Source organism: Alligator mississippiensis, chromosome 2 (genome assembly GCF_030867095.1).
Source record: "Alligator mississippiensis isolate rAllMis1 chromosome 2, rAllMis1, whole genome shotgun sequence".
NCBI classification, from domain to species: domain Eukaryota; kingdom Metazoa; phylum Chordata; order Crocodylia; family Alligatoridae; genus Alligator; species Alligator mississippiensis.
Window position 1 is genome coordinate 292099966 of NC_081825.1, and position 20388 is coordinate 292120353.

Below are 20388 nucleotides of genomic sequence, written 5' to 3' on the forward strand. Positions count from 1 at the left end.
GCCTGGCAAGCTTCAAGGAGATAGGTGCAGGGCAGGGCTGTGCCTGCGGGGGGAGGGGTGAATTGGGCTGACTGCCCCGGGTCCTGCACTTTGGGGGGGCCCCACAGAGCCAGGCAGAGTGGCCGCAGTGACTCTGCGCTGCCGCCAGCTTCATGCCCAGCTGCTTGGCACCCTCCCCCTGCCACCCCTGCTGCCAAATCTGGCACATCTGGCTGCTCACCGCCCTCTCCTCCCCCCCCTCCCCGCCCCCCAAATCTGTCACTACCTTCCTTGCATCTAGGGACAGGACCCACACAGGTTGATTTGCCCTGGGACCTGCACCCTGCTCAAGTCGTCTCTAGTGCAGGGGTTTCTGGGAAACTGAACCTCAAGCTGCTGACAAGCAAAACTCATGTCACGTGTGTGTTAAGGCACAGCAGGATGAAAACTGTAGGCATGGTAGCCCCTGCTAAGGCCACAAAGCCTGCCAGGTTTCAAGGAGATAGATGTAGGGGTTTCTCGAAAACTGCACCTTAAGCTGCTGACAAGCAAAACTCATGGTGTGTGTGTGTGTGTGTGTGTGTGTGTGTGTGTGTGTGTGTGTGTGTGTTAAGGTGCACCCTCGCTGGCGCTGGAGCCTCTACATGACATGGTCATGTGCCCCAATGAGGACTCCTCCCATACAGCTTCAGCTTGGTCCACCACTTTAAATGACAACAGGTAATAACTTAGTAAGCAGCACAGTAGCACCAGCAGCATCTCAGGCACCCAAACTGTCACAGAGCCTTTCTTTCCTTTCTTGTAGGAGCTTCTCCAGCAGTTGCCAGAGAGCTCTTCCTGCCAGCTGTAGCCCTGGGATTTAGATGTGCCCAGGGCCCTGCCTCCTTCTGATCAGCTGACTGGGGACAGGTGCTAGGGGTGTTGGTCTAAGGACATGGCACTGGCAGACAAGGTTCTTTGGGTCAATCTAATCTGGAATCTTTTAGCAGACCAACTGAATAGTTACAGAAATATATCTTAGCAAGGTTTTGGGTTGAAAAACCCTTCATCAGGCGAGGAAGCACCTGCAGTTGGTGTGTTTGTGTGCTGTTCCCGGATGGAAGGACTCGTAAAGAATCCAGCAGCCCGGGGCAAATCAGCCTGTGTGGGCCCTGTCCCCAGATGCAAGGAAGGTGGTGGTGGATTTGGGGGTGGGGGGGTGGGGAGGCGAGCAGCTGGACACGCCAGCTTTGGCAGCAGGGGGGGAGGGGGGGAGGGCATTGGTACAGGCTGGGAGCTGACTGGCTGGGCAGCAGCTCTGCAGAAAAGGACCTGGGGGTTACAGTGGACAATAAGCTGAAGATGAGCCAGCAGTGTGCTCTTGTTGCCAAGAAGGCTATGGCATACTGAGCTACATTGGTGGGTGTGTTTGTCATCAGGTCAAGGGAAGTGATTATTCCCCTCTATTTAGCACTGGTGAGGCCACATCTGGAGTCCTGTGTTCAGTTTTGGGCCCCCCACTACAGAAAGGATGGGGACAAATTGGAGATAGTCCAGCAGAGGGCAACAAAAATGGTGAGGGGGCTGGCACACATGAGTAATAAGGAAAGACTGAGGGAACTGGGCTTATTTAGTTTAGAGAAGAGAAAACTGAGAGGAGACTTAATAGCAACCTTCAACTACCTGAAGGTGGGTTCTAAAGAGGCTGGAGCTGGACTGTTCTCAGTGGTGGCAGATGACAGAACAAGGAGCAACTGTCTCAAGTTGCAGCAAGGGAAGTTTAGGTTAGAGATTAGGACACATTTTCTCATTAGAAGGGTAGTAAAACCCTGGAACAGAGAGATGGTGAAATCTCCATCCTTGAAGGTTTTCAAGACGGTTAGACAAAGCCTTGGCTGGGATGATCTCATTGGGGATGGTCCCGCTTTGAGCAGGGGGTTGGGCTAGATGATTTCCTGAGGTCCCTTCCAACCCTAACTTTCTGCGATTCTAAGGGATGCACAGGGGCAGCTATGGCCCAGGAGCTGTCAAAACTTGGGCCAGAGCCAAAAAGAGCAAGCCAAGGGCCCAGAAGGAAAATCAGCTGGAAATAGATTTCCTCTCCTTGGGGGAGGGGGATAAAGAATGAAAGAGGATTTCTCTTTTTGTGGGGGAGGATATATAGCAGGCTGTGGGGCTAGAGGCTGCAGCCCAGCTATGCGCAGTAATGCTCATTACAGACTGCTCTAGAGGACTGGGCCAGCTGAAGGAGATAAGTAGCAGCCCCAGGAAGTCAAAAGGCTTCCAGGAAGGGGAAATCAGGGAGACAGGCAAACCGAAGAGGAGACGAAGTGAGAGTGGTCTGGCCGGCAGCTGCAATAGCAGACCAGGGTCTCTCGGGGTCTGGGAAGAGACCCAGGTGTTGCAAGACTGGGAGCAGCACTAGCACCAGGGCAGAGAGCTGAGTCGCAGTCAGCCTGTGAGGGAAAGCTGCAGCAAGGAAGGAGCATCTGTAAGTCAGAGGCAACTCCTCAGGGGCTGAAGCAGACTGAGACCTGTGAGTGAGCTCTCCATGGACTGTGTTCATCTTAGTGTTTGGGGATCGACTGATATGGGACAGATATGTCCTGAGAATAAGGGACTGTATCATGTTTGAAGATGGTGTGAGTCTAAACAATGACTTGCTACTGTTGTGTCCTCACAATACCAGTGCTATGGAGCAAAGGTTAAAGAATTGAACTCTGAAAGCTGGATTTTGGGATCTATTGCAAGCCTTTCTTGCTGCAGTTGTGATGGGCGTGGCAGGGAGGAGGGTTGCCCTGCTTTTAGGAGGTGCCAATGGCAGTTGAGTACGTCTCTCAACTATCATGCTATGTTTCTTTGGAGACTAAAGGCAATTTAAAACAATTGGTTAGGTGGCACTGGGGGATCTCGGGGTCTCCAGTACTTCTGTAGTTGATTGAGAAGACTTAGTTTGAAACCAGCTGACATAATGGTGAGAGAAGTGGGAGCCTAAATATTCAGATTTATAATGTTTGTTCTCAGATTATTTATTTTTTTTTCTTGGGGATCCAGAGAATAAAGGGAATTTCTTAAAGGCACAGTTGCCATAGTTGGCTATAACAAGATAGAACTCATGGATGAAGACCTCATGAACTCTCCATCAGGGTTGTGAATTAGGAAGCTCTTTGCTATGAAGTATAGGGTTTTTCCTAATATTTTCATCTCTGGATGTGTTTGTCAGGCAAGTTGTTGTAGGTCTGTGTACAGAAACACTCAGACAGCTGCTGTGCATGACTTGTTAAAATAAGATTATACTTGAGCATGCAAGTCTGATCAACAACATGAGCAAATAAGCAAATAGGTGTGAAGCAGTTATACATAGATGGGTCTTGATCTGACAATCAAGGAGGCTTTGAAATTACATACCCAAGAGCAATTATTTTTTTTTCTTAAAGGTAGTGCTGTATCAAGCATTTTTGTTCATAAATGGTGATAATTACTGAAATGCAGAGAACTGGGGACTGGTGCATGATACTCCTGAGACTGTAGTTATTTCAGGTCAGAATATGTAGCCTTTTGGGTACAAGGGATCATGAAACTACAGCTACTTAGTAATTTTATTTGTACCTGTCTTCAGTTATGGAATTCAGTTATGTTCAAGCTAAACTGAAATCTATAGTCTTCGTTTTGTTCAGGTATTTTGGCTTTTTTAATTAGTTGAATAATGCACCCTTGTCTTAAATCCAATAAAAAGTCCATAAAGTTAAACTTAGAATAATTGTATTTTACATATTTATAAAAACGATAAAGCCAGACTGTACCTCATAGACACACTTATCTATCACAGAAAAAGTTCAGTTAAAATTATGGTACACTGACTTAATTGGGACTCCATGTGAGAGTGAGGGCTCGCCTTATGTTGTAAGGGCATACATTTTATGGCACTTTCTTCACTAACTCACTGTGTGTCTCCTTTATATGCACCGTGTGTGAGATTGTAGCTTGCATAGGGACACTTTGAAGTGAAATAATCTGTGTGAAATAGCAGAGTAGCCCATGTGCTGTTATTTCATTCCCTAACTTGCTGTGCAAAGTTCTCTGTTTAGGTGATCATTAAACCCCTAATTGCTATTAACCTTGTGTCGCAGGGCACCTCGGTACCCCTGCTCCTAAGAGTGGAGAAACTGCCAGGGAGAGAGCCCTGGCAGAACCAAGGTAATGAGCGCAGCTGCGGGTTGCCGGAGCAACCAAGCGGAGCCAGCTGCCTGTAGGGGGCAGGGCCTGGCCCTTATAAAGCCCAGGGCTGAGGCCAGGCTGGCAGTTCTCTGCCAGCAGCCGGAGAGGCGGGAGCTCCCTCGGCCGAGATATGGGAAGGAGCCTAAGTCGCAAGTACCGCTCATGATAGCCCTGGAGGCTTGAGCTATGATGATGAGTTATGGCCAGGCGGCTTGCACTTGTGTTACAGCCTAGGGGCTTGTGGTTTGCTTTGTGTTTGTGTTATTACACCCGGAGGCTTGGGTGAGGCTATAGGGGTTGGAGGAGGCCTCAATCCCAGGGACCCCAGAGAGTGTGGGGTGCCCTAGCGCCAAGAGGGCGCATTATCTACATAGCGCCAGGGAAGGCGCAGCTCGTACGCCAGTGTATGAGCGACTGGCGGCGAGGAGCGTGGCCAGTAGGTCGCGGGCGCAACCCGTAGGTTGCAGACGGGGACTTAGACCCTGGATTGCGTGTGGGGGAACATACACCCCGAAGGCGCAGCTCGCACGCCACTGCACGAGCAGCTGGCGGCGAGGAGCGCGGCCAGTGGGTCGCGGGCGCAACCCGTAGGTTGCGGACGGGGATCGAGACCCCGGATTGCGTGTGGGGGGGAACATAGCCCCCGGCCCCAGGAAAGGGGCAGGATTACTGAGTAGCCCAGTGTGGGCACGGGGAGCCCCAGAGAGGGGGAACACCATTGTGTTTTATTGAGTAGCCCAGTGTGGGTGCGGTGAGCCCCCAGAGAGGGGGAACGCCCTTGTATGTTATTGAGTAGCCCAGTGTAGGCGTGGCGAGCCCCAGAGAGGGGGAACGCCATTGTGCTTTGTTGAGTAGCCCAGTGTGGGCGCACGGGCATAGCGAGCCCGGCCACAGGCTAGTGCGGCAATCCCCCTCAGACCAAGGCAGGGCGCTGCGGTTGCCCCTGAGAAGACAGGGAGTAGCAGCGCGGGGAGCCAGAGTCAGGGAGGGTGTCCGTGCGGTTGGCCCATAGGACCGGAGGCCCGCTGGAGAGTCCCGGAGCGAAACCACACCGGCAGGGGAGGCCCAGAGTGGGCCAGGCGAGAGTCCCAGCAAGAGGCTGGGCACGAGAGAGGGAGCCCAGAGTGGGCCACATTAGAGAGGAGGCCCGGGAAGCGGGCCTACAGACCAAACAACGTCCTTTACATCTGCGAGGCTTGAGGCGTGGTATTAGGGGCTGGTAAGAGCCACGCATAGCCCATAAGGCTAGGGCGCTTGGGTAGCGCCCACTGTACGGGGAGACCCACGAGGGGTCCAGGAGCTGACAGGCCCGAGGAAACACAAGGCAGCCTCCCTATTACATATTACATCAAGACGTGGCGGGCGAGAATGGAGGGTGCCCTCTGGCCGGAGTAGCGCGGTGAGAGGGCCTCAAGGAGATCACGGCCTTCCGCAAGGACCCCGCCGTGACACCTTGGTAACCGCAGACTAATGGGGAACCCATTTAAAAATAAAACAGTGTTCTGTTGAATCAGAAATGTGACTGGAAAACACTTGCTTGATTTAAATTTTCTCTAGGTGATGGTACGTCCTGGAAGTCCACTAGAAAGAAATACCCTTCGAACTGCAGTAACGAGGGAGTTCTGAAGCGGCCAAGAGTGTCAAACGATCTACTTGGACATGCACTGAATTAGCCTGACAACTATATGGAGTTATAATTTGAACAAATTCTTATAGCTAAATGTCTTCTGCACAGGGTAGAAGGAGTATTATGCCAATGAACTGAAACTAAAAGGAGTTATAAAGCGTATGCAATCATCCATTGACAGGGAGGAGTGGTGATGTTCCCTCTCTAATTAACATTTTTTAGAATGCCCAAGCCATTATATAATGGCTTTAATGTTTTTAATGCTTATATTTCCAGAGTGCCATCTGCTGTTACTAACCCATCACCTAAAATCCCAGCACTGGTTTGTGTAATGATAATGTGTCTGTCCCTTACATGCTCCTGCCATCTGATACACCCACATACCTCGGCTTTCTTACATAAATCTAGAAGGAAGGTGGGGTAACTTGCAGACTGTCAGTACTGCACTCTCAAGTTAGATTCTAAACTTTTATCATGATAGCCCTAGATTTACTACTACCCATATATCTGACTTTTCAATGCCAGAATTTATACTTGAAAAGAAACACGAAGAAAGCACGATACGATGCCTATCACCCCAAAATCAATGTAGTTCCCTTATCTACTGCCCGTCATGAATTAGAAACAACCCAGTAGGGGCACTGGTTGGCAGTTGAAGAAACTTCTGTTTCAGAATGTCTTTCATTGTCTTTTGTCAAGACAAGTGTAAGCCTAGCCGAGTATACGTCTGCCTTGCTTGGACTGTACCACTAGATCACATATGGCTGAACTGTTAAATCATCAGCCTGTGTTAAATAAAGCTATTTGTACTGTTTACATTGAGGACATGTGCATGAGTTTTCTTTCCAGTTTTGTTAAGTTATTTTCAGGGATGGATAAACCAACTGGATGGCTGATGTGATAGGTGAAAGGAAATGAGGCCGTATATATATTTGCTGACCTGAATTTGATCCAAGTCAGTAATAACTGAAAATCACTCCCATTTGACAGCTGTTCCTTGGTCTCTGTTTGGTTTCTGATGTCCTACATCCTGTTTCATATACGTGGTTTCTCATTCATTTGGCACCCTTGTTGGCAATACTAGGGGGAGGAGGGAGGAGAAAGATGATGTTCATAGTGGGCATGTCTACACACTCATTAATGTGCTTTTCCTAATGTACATTAAATTTAGTACCTGCAATATGAAGGTGCCTGTAAATGAGCAGAGGCTACTCCAACATGCTGCAACTCCAACATGCTGTAATTGCAGCATGTTGGAGCAAACTTGATTAATTGCATTTGCTGGAGTGTGGTAATTACTGCAGTCCAGCAGCATCCTGCATCTTGTGCATCGGCATCCCCATGCTTAAAAATGGTGGCGGGGACACTTGAACTAAAGCTTGTTGAATAAGCTCTAATGCAAGTTCCCTTGCTGCCATTTTAAAGCGCAGGGGTGCTGATACATGAGACATGTCAACGCTTTAATTAGAGGAGCTCTGAGAGACAGTCTACTTAGCACTGCCTCCCCCAAACAACATGTAAAACTGCCCTGAGGTACTAAATAAATGTGTATTAAGCTGTGCTAATGCACTGTAGCGCAAGCACACACTTTTTAGGTGATGCTTAATGTGGAGTAGCCTATTCTACTGCACATTAGCATGGTTTTTGATGCACCATTTTGATGCACATTGAAGCGCATGTATAGACACGCCCACAGAGAATGAAACTGCTTCCTCCCATAAGTAATTCTTACTGATAAAGAGTTGAAATCTTCCTGCGTAGAGCTAAGAGGTGAATCTTGCTGTTCAGCAAGAATGTAGGAGGCTTGCCATCTAATCTTCAGGATGAATAAATTCAACACTGATCTGTTTTAATATCACAAAGCTCACAGTTACAAGGTCCCTCCTTCAGACAACTCGTACAAGTTCAGTGTAATTTTTTTGGTCTTTCTTTGTTCTACCCCACTATTCGTGTCTTGGTTTGAGGCAAGGCAAGCTGAAGAGCAGGTGTGCAATAATGTGCAGCTGCTTTTTCAAGGTTATCTGCTTATGGGAACTTCACTTTGGCAGAAATAAAGTTCAGAATGGAAGCTCTGTCTCTTCTGACTCCATCTCTTCCCATGGAGGTGTTAAGCTAATAATGGGCAGATCAAAGGGCCTGATATACACTGCTTTGCTCCTGAGAGCAGATGTTCTGGATTAGCGGCTGGAGGTCATGGAATGCTGGGCTGCTCCTCTATGGGTGCACCTACATGAGACACTTACTGTGGAGTTGCCTAATTAGTTGTGTAGTAAATGTTTTGGTGTCTACATGTGCGGCCCTATTAGACCACAGGAAACTAAAAACTCTGTGGCAGGGTGGTACTTGTAAATACAAGTACTATCCTGCTGTGGAGTCTTTTACTCTGCAGCACTGTACATGTAGATGCTGATGCGGCTGGCTAGGGTGCAAGGGTGCTTTAGTACTAGTGCTGCCTGCTGGCTAGCTCTGTGCTGCAGCACCCTCATGCCCCAGCTAGCCCCCTCTGTAGCATGTTGAATGGGTCAGAGCAGCCCCTAGACTGGTCCCCTACCAGGTGGGGCTGCTCTGACCCAACTCAATGTGCTGCTGTCCTGGCCATATGTTCAAATGGCACTCCCAGGAGCAATAAACTCTGGTGTGATATGAACTGCAGTTTATTGCTCTGCATTAATTGCACATGTAGATGTGTTCTGTGGCTGGTCAGAGCCAATCTCTGTTTCCTACTTCCTTTGTAATACGTTGTCCTGTATTTATTCTGATTCATTTTTCACTTAATACAAGCTGTATAGTAAAATACCATGCTATGCTGGGTGCTTTACAAAATACCCAAGCATTTTACTACTGTCCAGTCCCATTGCACTGTGTAACACCCTCCTACCACCACACTTGGCCATCTGCTTGAGTTCTTTGCAAAATCTGCCAAAGATTCATTCTCTCTCTCTGGGTCCTTCCCTTACACATTAGGATGACTCGTTACAACAAAACAGGGAAACTAAACATTGTCCAGAACCTGGACATGTTTTAAATCTTAGAATTTAAAACTCTCGTTAAATCTCTCCAAATTTTGGCAAAAGGGAAAAAAGTTATTCTTTGCCAGAAATTAGTTTGGTGTTCTTTCATGTACAGAGTATTCAGAATAAATATTAGGAGCCAGTGTATCGTTCTAGTCCTATGTGAAAGTACTCCGTATCTGCAGTAAGGTGGAAATAGTTGAGAGACATCATGAAGGGACTACATAAATCCTTTTATGCATAGTCCCTAAATAGTGATAAAAAGTCTTAAATACTTTTTTTTGGAGAACAGTCAGTCATTTTCACTTGGTCTCTTTGCTGTTAACCTTGAAGGAAGAGTTGTCTAATCAAAGTCTTGCAGCGCGATTTGGAATTGAAGGGGAAATGCAGTGAAGTTGAAACATTGAAGCCAGGGAGCTAATGAGCTCAACTGAGGTCTGAAGCTGTGCGGCACAAGAAGTTTGGAGCTCCATGGGAAGGGACTGTGTTGATTCTAAAAGCTTCCTTAATACTTGCTCAGACCTAACTAGGTTTTTGGATTTCCTCAAAAGAAGAGCAGATATGATGCTGGTAAGTTAGCTGCTTCATGAACTAGAGATGTTTCTCTCCTAGTCTCTGAAGAATTATTGCCCAGGTGGCTGTTCTTACACTTGCTCACAAAGAGCAGGTAGTGTCATGAGAATGATCCATCTCTGTAGTGACATGGTTTCCTTTACCACCTCGGTATCTAAGCTCCTCAAAATGCTCAGATATTAAGATTGTCACAGTCTGTGATTTTTTTTTTTTTATGTTGAAAAGAATAGTTTGGAATACAAAACCACATGCGAGCTTCTCATATTTACTAATGGAAAAAATGTCAATACTTGCAGTATGTGACCTGCAGTCACGATTGCTCTATAGATAAAATAAACTTCCTAGCCTGCAGAACAGGCATGCCTACTTTCAAGATCATTTGCTTCTCAGAAGTGATCCAGGTGTTTTGTGAGCCTTAGTGCAATCTATGACACACCACAAGAGGGGAGCTTGCCATATGTAAGGATGCTCAAATCCTTGCATTTGTGCGCAGGGCTCAGATGGTAAAGCTACTATGAAGATTATTCTTTTAGGTCACAGCTTTCTGGGTATTAACATGTGCACATGCGCGCACCACCCCACCCCCCCGCTTTCAAACCTCTCTATCTGGTACAGCCACAAGGAGATTTTGAATGAACGTTTCCTGATCCGTATATACAATCTGGAGCATGCCACGTTCACCTGTCAAGGATTAAACCTGTACAGCTCAGCCAGCTTGCGTATATGGAGAGCACAGAAGCGCAGCTGGTCTATATGCCCCGGTAGAATATACTTGGGGACCATTCTCTTCTTTTTATAATTAAAGAAAATGTGACCAGTTTTCCCTAAAATGCTAGGGACCTCCTGATTCTTTTTCTTTTCTTGCACTTCTCAACCATAAAGCTATCACCATTTCTCAGACTAAGGGGAATTAAACAGGAGTCAGTGGATGTCCCAGCTGCATGGCATGCTGTTTAGCAGCAAGAGAGCTAATACAGTGCTGAGAGAGGAAGCCATTTGAGGGGGTGGGGAAGGAATTTTTTTATCCTCAAGGTGCAAAAATATTCAAGTCCTCAACTACTCCTACATTATTGTTTAACTATATGTTCTTAAAGGTATCATCTTGCCTGCTAACAGTTTGGACTGTGTAGCTTTTATAAAATACTTGCTCTCACAGAGCTGTGGTGTTTGTGTGCAAGGGGCATGGATAGGCTTTTATAGCAGCGGGGAAAAATCCTGAGGTGGCTCCTTCCCTCTTGTGTGGATATGATGCTTGTGTGATGGAGTATCCTGTAGGAAGGAGCAGTCACCATTCCCAGAGCAAATCGTAGCACAGGGCATTTGCTTCTCCTCCTCCTCCCCACCACAAATCTATATAGCTGTTGTGTGCATAACTCCTGGACGTGTATGTGCATATGGTTATTCCATCCAGGAAGAGCACATACCAACTGCAGATGATTGATTCCTCAGCCTGACAATGGGTATTCATGCCTGAAAGCTTGCAAAGAAGACTTTTTTCCCCCAACTATCTGAGTTGGTCTAATAAAAGATACCAGATTTACTCAAAGAACCTTGTCTGCCTGTGTCCTTAGACCAACACGGCTACAACCGACACCCCTGCAAATGGCTACTGCACTTAGAGCCCTTTAGCGAATGTGGTCTTAGAGGAACTTCCTTCTGTGTTGTGATACATTGAGAGAGCCTGGAAGCTTAATCGTAGTTCTTGGAGTGCACTCTATCCATTCTCAAAACGATTAACATTTCCCATAGTAAACAAATCTATTTATGGATAGTCTTGGCATATAGTCAGAACTGAGAACCCTTCCTAGACTTCGAGAAGTTCACGTCCTATGTTGTTTTGAAGGGGTTTTTTTTTTTCCTGGCTTTGAAACAGCTTTGACATGTGACGCTGATTTCTTTGTAGGCAATTGCCATATTTTCAAAAGTATCTTTTCTAACTCTTCATTCAGAAGGAGCTCAATGAGCAGTAGTTAAAGTTCTAAAAATGTAATTTATTTCTACAAAACACTTTTTTTTCCTAATAAGGGTGTCTTCACTAGAAGTGAAGTCTATAGAAGTACTAGAAGTACTAATATTTAATACCCCATGGTATATTCTACAGTTGTTTTTAGTAAATATAACTCATCTTAATATTGCCCATTTCTTTATTGCATCTATTAATTGATTGTACTTTGTCTTAGCCTATTCTTACACACACACACACTCCTTGCGGGTTAGTGCCTAAAGGGGGGGGAAAAAAACACCAAGAGCAGGGACCCACTGTGCTAAGTGCTTTATGAAGATACAGTAAGAGATTATCCATGCCTAAAGAGTTAATTAAAATAGACAAGACCAGAAAAAAGATGTTCTACTTTTCCATTCTACAGCTGGGGAACTGAGTCGGTCACACAAGAAAGCTAGAACTCAGATCTTCCAGGTCCTAACCTAGGATCTTTACCATGAGGCAACGTCCTTTCTTACCCCTCTTCTGTTGAAGTCCACAGGAATTTTGGTTGTGCAAAGAGCGCAAGATTGGGTATATAGTTTTGAGAGTGCCCACACTGTGGGATTAGGTCGGGGTGGGCAATTATTTTGGCTGGAGGACCACTTAAGGAGTTTTGGTGAGCTCTGGAGGGTGGGTGCTGACGCAGCCTCGGCCCCGTCACAGCTGTTTAAAACACTGCCCAGTGTGGTGCGCAGGGGGTGAGGAAATGCCAGTTTATACTATCCAGTTCTAGGCCTATCTGCCCTGAACACACTGCTGGGGGCGCTGGATAAAGCAGGTGGTCAGGGTCTCCATGGAGATGGGCTTGGGACCCCTGACGGCAGGGAGGGTGTGCTTGGACGGGATGGGGCTGCAGGTGGACAGAAAGCGGTCTTTTGGCAGAGGGATGGGTGGGCAGGATGGTGGCAGCATGGGCGCGGGGCCTGGGGAAGAGCTATGATCTGCTCCCTGCACACGGAACCAGCGCCTCTCGCAGGGAATTGCAGCAAGCAGATCATGGCTCTGCCCTGGCCCCATGCTGTCGCCACCACATGATCCCAGCCCCTGCCTGCCCGTCCTGCTCCTGGACACTGCTCCTCGCCTGCCTGCGTCATCCCATCCACTTGGCCGAGTGCACCCAGCCCGTGAGAGTCCTGGGCTGGTCTCCATGGAGACCCTGCCCACCTGCTCCATGAAGCGCCCCTGGCAGTGGGTGCAGGGCGGATGGACCTGCAGTGCCCAGGCAGCAGAGCTGTGGTCTGGTGGCACATGGGCTCGCACCTGCTCTCAGCTGTGGCTGCCAGGAAGCTGAGTTGGGCTGCCAGGCCACCTCTGTCCCACCCCATGAACTACAGCTTCTGCCATGCCCGAGAGCTGTATGCGATGATAGGGTGGGCTGCACTTCTGCACCTGGGCAGTGGGACTGGCCACATGCGCTGTGGCCTGGGCTGCCACCTGGACTGGGCAGGGCCAAGGGACCTGTCGCAGGCTGGATGGAATCGTTTGGTGGGCTGGATCTGGCCCATGGGCCATATTTTGCCCACTCCAGGATTAGGTCCCATCTCAGGAAGGTGAGATTTTTAGTCTGGACACAGAGAGACTGGTTTGAAGCAGATAGTAAATTTCCTCTTGAATTTGCGTTTGGGGATAAGATGCACAGGGAGAAAATAAAGCTGAAGGACAGAACTTAATGCACATTCTGTAATGCTTTGGGGTAATCTATGTGCAATTTAATAATTTCACCCAGATTTCTTAAATCACTATGAAACGTGTAATGCGTGTTGTATCATGGAATGCTTCTGTGTGGTTGTGGTATCCACCATTTTGCTGACAGGGCTGTAATACATCTCGGTAAGAGTGGAAACAATGGAAAGTTGTTCAACTTAACGGCTATGCTCTGACCTGAATAATGTGTATGCCAAGGCTAACTAAGAGGGGAAACCAGCTCAGGCAAGGTTCTCTTCTCTTTAGGCAGCTGCTGAAGAGGGAAGTGGAGGAAAAAAAGTAGAACAAAGGAAACTTGTTTTTAGGAGCCCCCCCCCACACCACTGAAGCCTCCACCCAAGCAGAGCCCATGGCTCCACCCAGAAGGTAGCATTATTTTGTCTTTGAATGTTTTATCCATTATCTAAGTAAGCAATCATTTGAAATCCTATCCCAGGTCTAGCATGTACGACACCTATCACAGGCCCCTAAGGAGTTAAACTGGAAGTCCAGAGCTCCTGGATTAGCAGATTTCTGGGGTATAGTGCTGTCAGCACTGCTCCTGTAGGCCTAAAACAAGTGGCATGTGGGACCTCTTTTCCCTGAAAGAGAGAGCCTGCATCCTGAAAATGTGCCAGAGATGCCAAAGGGAAGAGCTGTACCTCAGCTAATCGAGGGCACATGGGACAGGTCACAGCAGTCTGGTGTATCCAGCTAATGAGAGTCTTACTAGGGCTTGGTGTTTCTACAGAAAGATAAGGATCTTTCAAAGGAAAGCTTAGAGGAGAGAACAGTCCTGGAAATCAAGGGAGGACAAGATTTCGAGGAGTGTGGTAAACTCTGTCAGAGATCTGCCTAGACAAGGAGTTTGGCTACTTTAAGCAGCTAAGATGTCACTAGCTACTTGAAGAGCTGTTTCAATTGAAAAAGCAGAACTGAAGAGGGCTAAAATGGAGCTAGAGGAAACTCCAGACAGCAATTATAAGCCGCTTATTTAATGAGCTTAGAGATGAAAGGGTGGTAGTTGGAGAGTCAAGTGGGGTCAAGGGTGGGTTTCTAAGACAGGACAGGGTAAACCACATTTGTATTTTGAAGGGGAAAGGTCAGAAAGGAGCAGAAGGTTAAGGAGAAACGATGAAGTGGGTATGTGCGGCGATCTCTGAAGCAAGAGTCCCTTCTGGCACTTCTGGCTCTGCTGCTGCATGCATAACAATTCTACCTATTCATTACATCTTTGAATGTCTAAATATGTTAATGCCAAACACACTTGGGATAACTGAGTAAAGGAACTGCAGATGAAAGAAGATTTAAAAAAAAAAGCGAAAAAAAAAAAAAAGCTCTGCCTTGCTGCTACTGTAAGCTGTGTTTAAAAGCATTAGAGGTAAGAAAACAGGTTTGTGTTTCATTTTACTGAAGCTTGACAAAACAATGGAAACCCTCCACCCTGGGTCTGTTTGGGTCAATGGGAGTTGAATTATGTCTTATTTCATGTGCTAAAGCTGCTGATAACCTTCACAAAAAATTCCTTTTGGAAACAACGGATTGGTCTAAAAGGCAGCGATGTCCACGGTTCCATTAAATGAAGGCTGAAAGGGCTCTGCTGTACATGTTAGTGGCTGTTTGAAGTCCACACACATTAAAGCACGTGCAGTGGACTGTTTTTACTTGACTCTTGAAGTACAAGCTAAACAGTACATGCTGTCCCTCAGTTCTGCATGATTACGAGGCATGGAATGGGAAGGAGAGTGTTAATTTTGAGAGACAATTGTGGGAATGTCTCCTGCAGACAGTTACATCTTTAAATACAAGAATCTCTGAGGCAGGGTTAGGACTGCTGACCATATGGAAAATTGGAAGCTTGCTGCTGTATAATACTGTACCTGAATTTTTCTGTATGTGGCTTTGTGGGGTGTGTGCAACCACCCTTGAAAGGCTCTTGTGTAAAGTCACCGTCATAAGTACAAATTATTTGCTTGCACCTCCATGTGCACTGTGCCCAAGGAAGGCTGCTTGGTAAAGGAGAGCAGTAGTATGCCCATTGCCATGTCTTCACCAGCGTGCACCATCTTTGATCCTTGTGCGCTTTCAGTTTCCAAGGGAACAGATTTTCAGCTGTTGTCCGCAGCAGCAGCCTTCTTGGAGATAAAAGGTTATAAAGAAGAATGCCCACAGCAAGACACAAACACTGAAATAATTAACCGAAATGTCTACAACAAACTCAGTAAATTAGAACTTTCTGAATAGTTTGAGCGAACTAAAGTGACTTAAGAAATTGTTGGACTTTTCCTTCACCTTGGTGGGTTGGGAAACTTTAACAAAATTTAGTTTTCATTCATAATTAATGATTATCCAGTTTCTTTTCCTTTTGTTTAGTTTCAGCTTTTCTGAGGTCTGTCTTGTAGACCAGCTCTGAAACAGAATCCATGGAGAGGCATAGGCTCCTAGGAAAGCAGGGCCGGAAGGAACCTCACAAGGTCATCTAGTCCAGCCCCCTGCTCAAGGCAGGATCATCCCTAACCCATCCCAGTCTGTCTAACCTGCTCTTGAAAATTTCCAAGGATGGAGATTCCACAATTTCTCTAGAAAGCCTGTTCCAATGGTTGACCACTCATAGTCAGATAGTTCCGCTTAATCACCAACCTAAATTTCCCTGCTGACGCTTGTGACCATTGCTCCGAGTCTTTTCTGTCCCCTTTTGTCATGGAGAAAAGCCCATCTCTGTCCTCTGCAATCACCCTTCAGGTATCTGAAGGCTACTATCAAATAGGGCTGTGTGAAGCTTCGGTCCCTGATTTGATTTGGCCCAGTTTGGTGGCCGAATCTCCAAATCCGAATCAAATCGAATTGGAGGACCCTTTAATCTCTCCAAATTGATTCGGAAAGATGCAGCGATTCGGACATAGACACAGTTTTAAATGGCTTTTCTACATACCTTTAGGTAGCGGGCGGTTCATGAACACTGTGCTGCCGGGGTGCATGGAGTGTCTCAGAAGCGCGGGGGGCTTCCCAGCACGCTCGGCAACAGACCCAGAAGTGGACTAGAAGCACTTCTGGTCCACTTCTGGGTTCAAAGGGAACACGCTGGTGGGGCTTCTCCACGCCTCCCCAGCTCAGCGACTGGTGCTTCCTGGGTCTGGGGGGCACCTGATGTCCCCCTGTGGCCGATTGCTGCACAGGGTGCCCCGTCCCCCCCAGCACGATCCCCAGTAGACCCGGAAGTAGTTCTGCCCCACTTCTGGGTTTGCTGCTGAGCACATAGAGGGCCCCCCACTCTCCTGTGGGACGCTGCATGCACCTCAGTATGGCAGCGATCACCAGCTGTGCTGGTACTTCAAGGTATGTAGAAAAAACATCTAAAGCTGTGTCTGTCCAAACTGCTGATTCTCTGAATCTGCATCGACTCTTCAGATTCGGATTTGGCTGAATCGAATCGGGGACAGTGATCTGAATCAACTAATTGAATCACTGTCCCTGATTCAGGCCGAATCCAGTAGGGCCCGCTTCGCACACCCCTACTATTAAATCCTTCCACAAATCCCCCTTATCAAATCCCTTCATACTAAACGGTCCTAATTCTTTCAGCCTTTCCTCATAAGTCTTGCCTCCCAGGCCCCTAACCATTTTTGATGCTCTGAGCTGGACCCTTTTCAAACTGTCCACATCCTTCTTGAAGTGTGGGGCCTAAAACTGGACACAGTACACCAGGTGAGGCCTCACCAGAGCTGAATAGAGTGGAAGTCATGCCCTTTAATAGGCTGGAGTAGATACACTAAGAAGTCTTACTTCATCTCTTCCTTTAATCTTTATGCTACACTTGCTACTTCATCATTCTTCTCTGGTATTTGCACTTGTCCTTTTCTAGGGAAAGAAACAAACAATAATGGCCGATACCACTAAACCCATATTAGCTGTAATTCCTATTTGTCTTGAGGCCCGCACATAGCAACACAGTCTGTTTTAGTAACGTAAAACAAACTGACCTTACAAATAACTCAGTGTCATTTAGCTACGCACTTCATGATAATTTAATTGTATGTCACTTTAGAGTAAGTAAAGTCCAATTAATCATTCTAAATTCCTATATTTATTGCTTCATATTTTTAGTCACAAATTTGAGTAAACTTCATTTGTTTTTTTGGTTTTTTTAGAAAGACTTCCGTTAGATGCTAATATTCCTGGCAGAATGGTGACCAGTTCAAATATTTAGGCATGCAATCCTGCAATACTTACATGAACAATGCCACCAAATTCAATACGACTAGGACAGGCTCCTAAATTTGTTGCTTCCCCCCCAGTAGAAGCCATAAATGTTGCCAACTCCTCCCACAAAGTCCCCTGTAAAAGAATTTTATCTTGTACTGGAGTACAAAAACATTGTGTAGCTTAAAGTACCCTGATATTATGGAAGTAAATCATTGTAAAGAAGTTTTACACTGTTGTTGGTGTTGTTGTTGATAGAGTTTTTAATAATTGGAATGCTGACATGGCTCTAATTCATGCTAGGGTTTGCACCATTCAAAATCATAGGAGGTGGAACAGGCTCATAGGTTGGAAATAAATGTTGCCTATGTGCCACTGTATTTTCCCTTGAGGTTTCTCGATGAGAAGAGGTATACCCTGAGTGGGGGCGCAGCAGTGTAATACGTGCGTCTGAGGAATTCCCTGGCAGGGGATGCCCAGGGTGCCATACCTGCAAGTAGGGAACCTAGGGTTTCTGTCTGTAGTTGTCCCACAGGGTTGGGCCACTGGGACAACAGGTAATGTTTGTGTAGCCCAATGAAGTGGATCAGGTGTGCCAGGACAGCTGATCCGCTTCGTTTGATGACCCCTGCTTATAGCCATAACGACACCTTTCCCTCCATACCCCAGCTAGCCTGAATTTAGCTTAGGCATTCTTGAGGGTTGAACCCCAAGTGTATAGTTCCTGAAGACAAATTGCCATCCTGTTCCTTCCTGACACACTAGGTGGATCTACACGTGAAATTAGTGCGACGTAATAAACTCCAGCACAGTTCACTCCAGATTATTATTGCCGGGCATAGGGTTTACATGTACGTCCAGGACCATACCACGTTGAGTTGGGGCAGCACAGCCCTGACTGGCAGGGGGCCAGAGGGCCATCCTGCCAGCCCAGAGCTGCTCCACCCTGCTCAGTGTGCTGTGAAGGGGCTTGCTGGGGCACAAGGGTGCTACAGTGCTGGGCTAGCCGGCAGGCAGCACCGCACTGTAGCATCCTCATGCCGCAGCCAGTCCTGGTCACCATATACATGTGCGTTGCAATGGAGTAAATAACTCTGCTGTAGGATAGTACTTGTATAGGGCAGTCCTAATTGATGGTGGAGTTAATTAGTTTACTCCAGACTAATAGCTTCACATGTGTAGACAGAGATACTTTACAGAACAGCTAATCGAGTAACTCCAAAGTAAACATTTTGTGTAAATGCCCCCACTAGGTGGTAACAGGTTTAGTTATTAGCAGTACATACCACCATTTCAGTAAGATGGGTTTAATGCTATTCTTCAATTATAAAGTATAAAATTTAAGTCCAGTAACTCAACATGAGTGCTCCTGATCTAATTTTCCTGTTCTATAATCTCTAAAAATGCCAGTCTAAATAGAGCAAAGTGAAAACATCAGGACGGAGGGAGTGTGACTGCAGCAGGAATGGGGTGATGTGGATTGCATCTGCTTACTGCTCTCCCAAGGGTGTGCCCGAATTACTACTCTTCAGCACCTGGCATGCTCAAAGCACTGCACATGCGTGAGGTTCTGAATTCTGACTGGTTCCCCTGCGAGATAAATTAATAGTATTATCCCTCTGTAATGCTAAGGGGAGGAGTGAAGATATTTTCTCACAGCTACACAATGACAGTGGTGTAGAAGGTAAAAGATATTAAAGCTGTAAATGACTTGCATTTTTCCTGGGAGAAAGCCTTTTTGTCCCAGGTTCCTATATAGGTCTGTTGTCCTGTTTCAAGTATCTGTGAAGCATGCAGGGTAAAGTGTGCTAGTGCTCTTCCCCAGGACATCATGATGTACATCTGTAAGGTTACTACAAGTCATTCCAGGGCAGCATATCAGGCTGTGCGCTCTTGCTGGCCACTCACTGGCAGAGGAGCAGCAATGCAGCTTTGTAAGGACTGCCAAAGGTGGCCAAACCATGGCTAGCTGGCATGGTGCTTGTGGCTCTCTGCGGCTTCCCTGCTGAATCCCTGCCCAATTCTCCCTGAGGCGGCTCTGGGGGATGCTGGACAGCTAGGGGTAGGGGCTACAGCTGTGCCACTTACCCTGTGGCACACTCCCCACAGAAAAGGCCAAAGCAGCTCAGTGGTATTGGGGGGGTTACCCCCACTCTGGGTCTCCTCCCCCGCTGGACTATGTGCATACATGGCTGTGCCACTCTTGTGTTAAATCGGGTCAAACTGGGGACAATCAGGATCGCCTCAAGTGAGATGTCTGTTTTCAGCCTAAGAGTGAAATCCTGGCTCCACTAAAATCAATGCGGCTTTTGCCATGGACTTCAGTAGGGCCTGACTTTACTTCAAGATTCCCTGGCTCCCAGCTTTTTGCGTTGTCCAGTGCTGATGTCCAACATTTGAGGATGTTGAAAAATTTGACAGGGTTCAGAGAAGGGCCACAAGAATGATTTGGGCAGAAGGCACAAGCAGGTTGGCACTTTAGAGATTGCCTTTTAAAACCAGTTAAGAACTTTTGTAGGCCCCAGCCTCCTTTGTCAGATGCTATCTAAATAACACACCTCATACGGAAATGCTCTGGAAGTTCAATCTGTAATGTAACAAAAAGTGGATTAAAGGGTTACTTGATCACAGTCTATACATACTGATAAGGGGAAACAGAAATTTGATTATTGGAGGGCTTTTTAATTTAGCAAATTGGAAATTGAAGTGAGATAGAGTAGAAAACAGAAACAAATTTTTAATGAGGGCAATTAACCATTAGAACAGCTAACCAATGGCTGGAAGAGATTCTACATCACTGGAAAATTTTGAAGTGAGATGGTCTTTCTAAAGGCATTCTAGTTCAAACATGAGGAAGTCCTATGGCCTGTGTTATATAACAGATCAAACTAGATGTTCACAGTAATTTGTTTTGGCCTTCTACCTATGGATCTACTTATTCCTCCTTCCTGCTATATTTGCTACCTAAATTTAAAAAAAAAATCTAAAAGATGTCCAACTCTTAGCAGCTTGGCAACACTTTTAAATGTGGAATTGGCACAGTGTATCTAATCCTAAAGTGGCAGACATTCACAAGCATATTGAAAATATTAACATTAAAAAGGGATATGTCTTAAGAGAGTGGAAAAGAAGAG

General features: G+C 46.6%; 1 long non-coding RNA gene across 1 annotated transcript; it reads left to right on the forward strand.

Moving 5' to 3' along the window:
• Positions 1-1286: 1286 nt before the first annotated feature.
• On the forward strand, positions 1287-6625 carry LOC132248858 (uncharacterized). The gene is made up of 2 exons (XR_009460316.1): positions 1287-2494; positions 5734-6625. It is a non-coding gene; the product is annotated as an uncharacterized LOC132248858 (long non-coding RNA).
• Positions 6626-20388: the final 13763 nt, after the last annotated feature.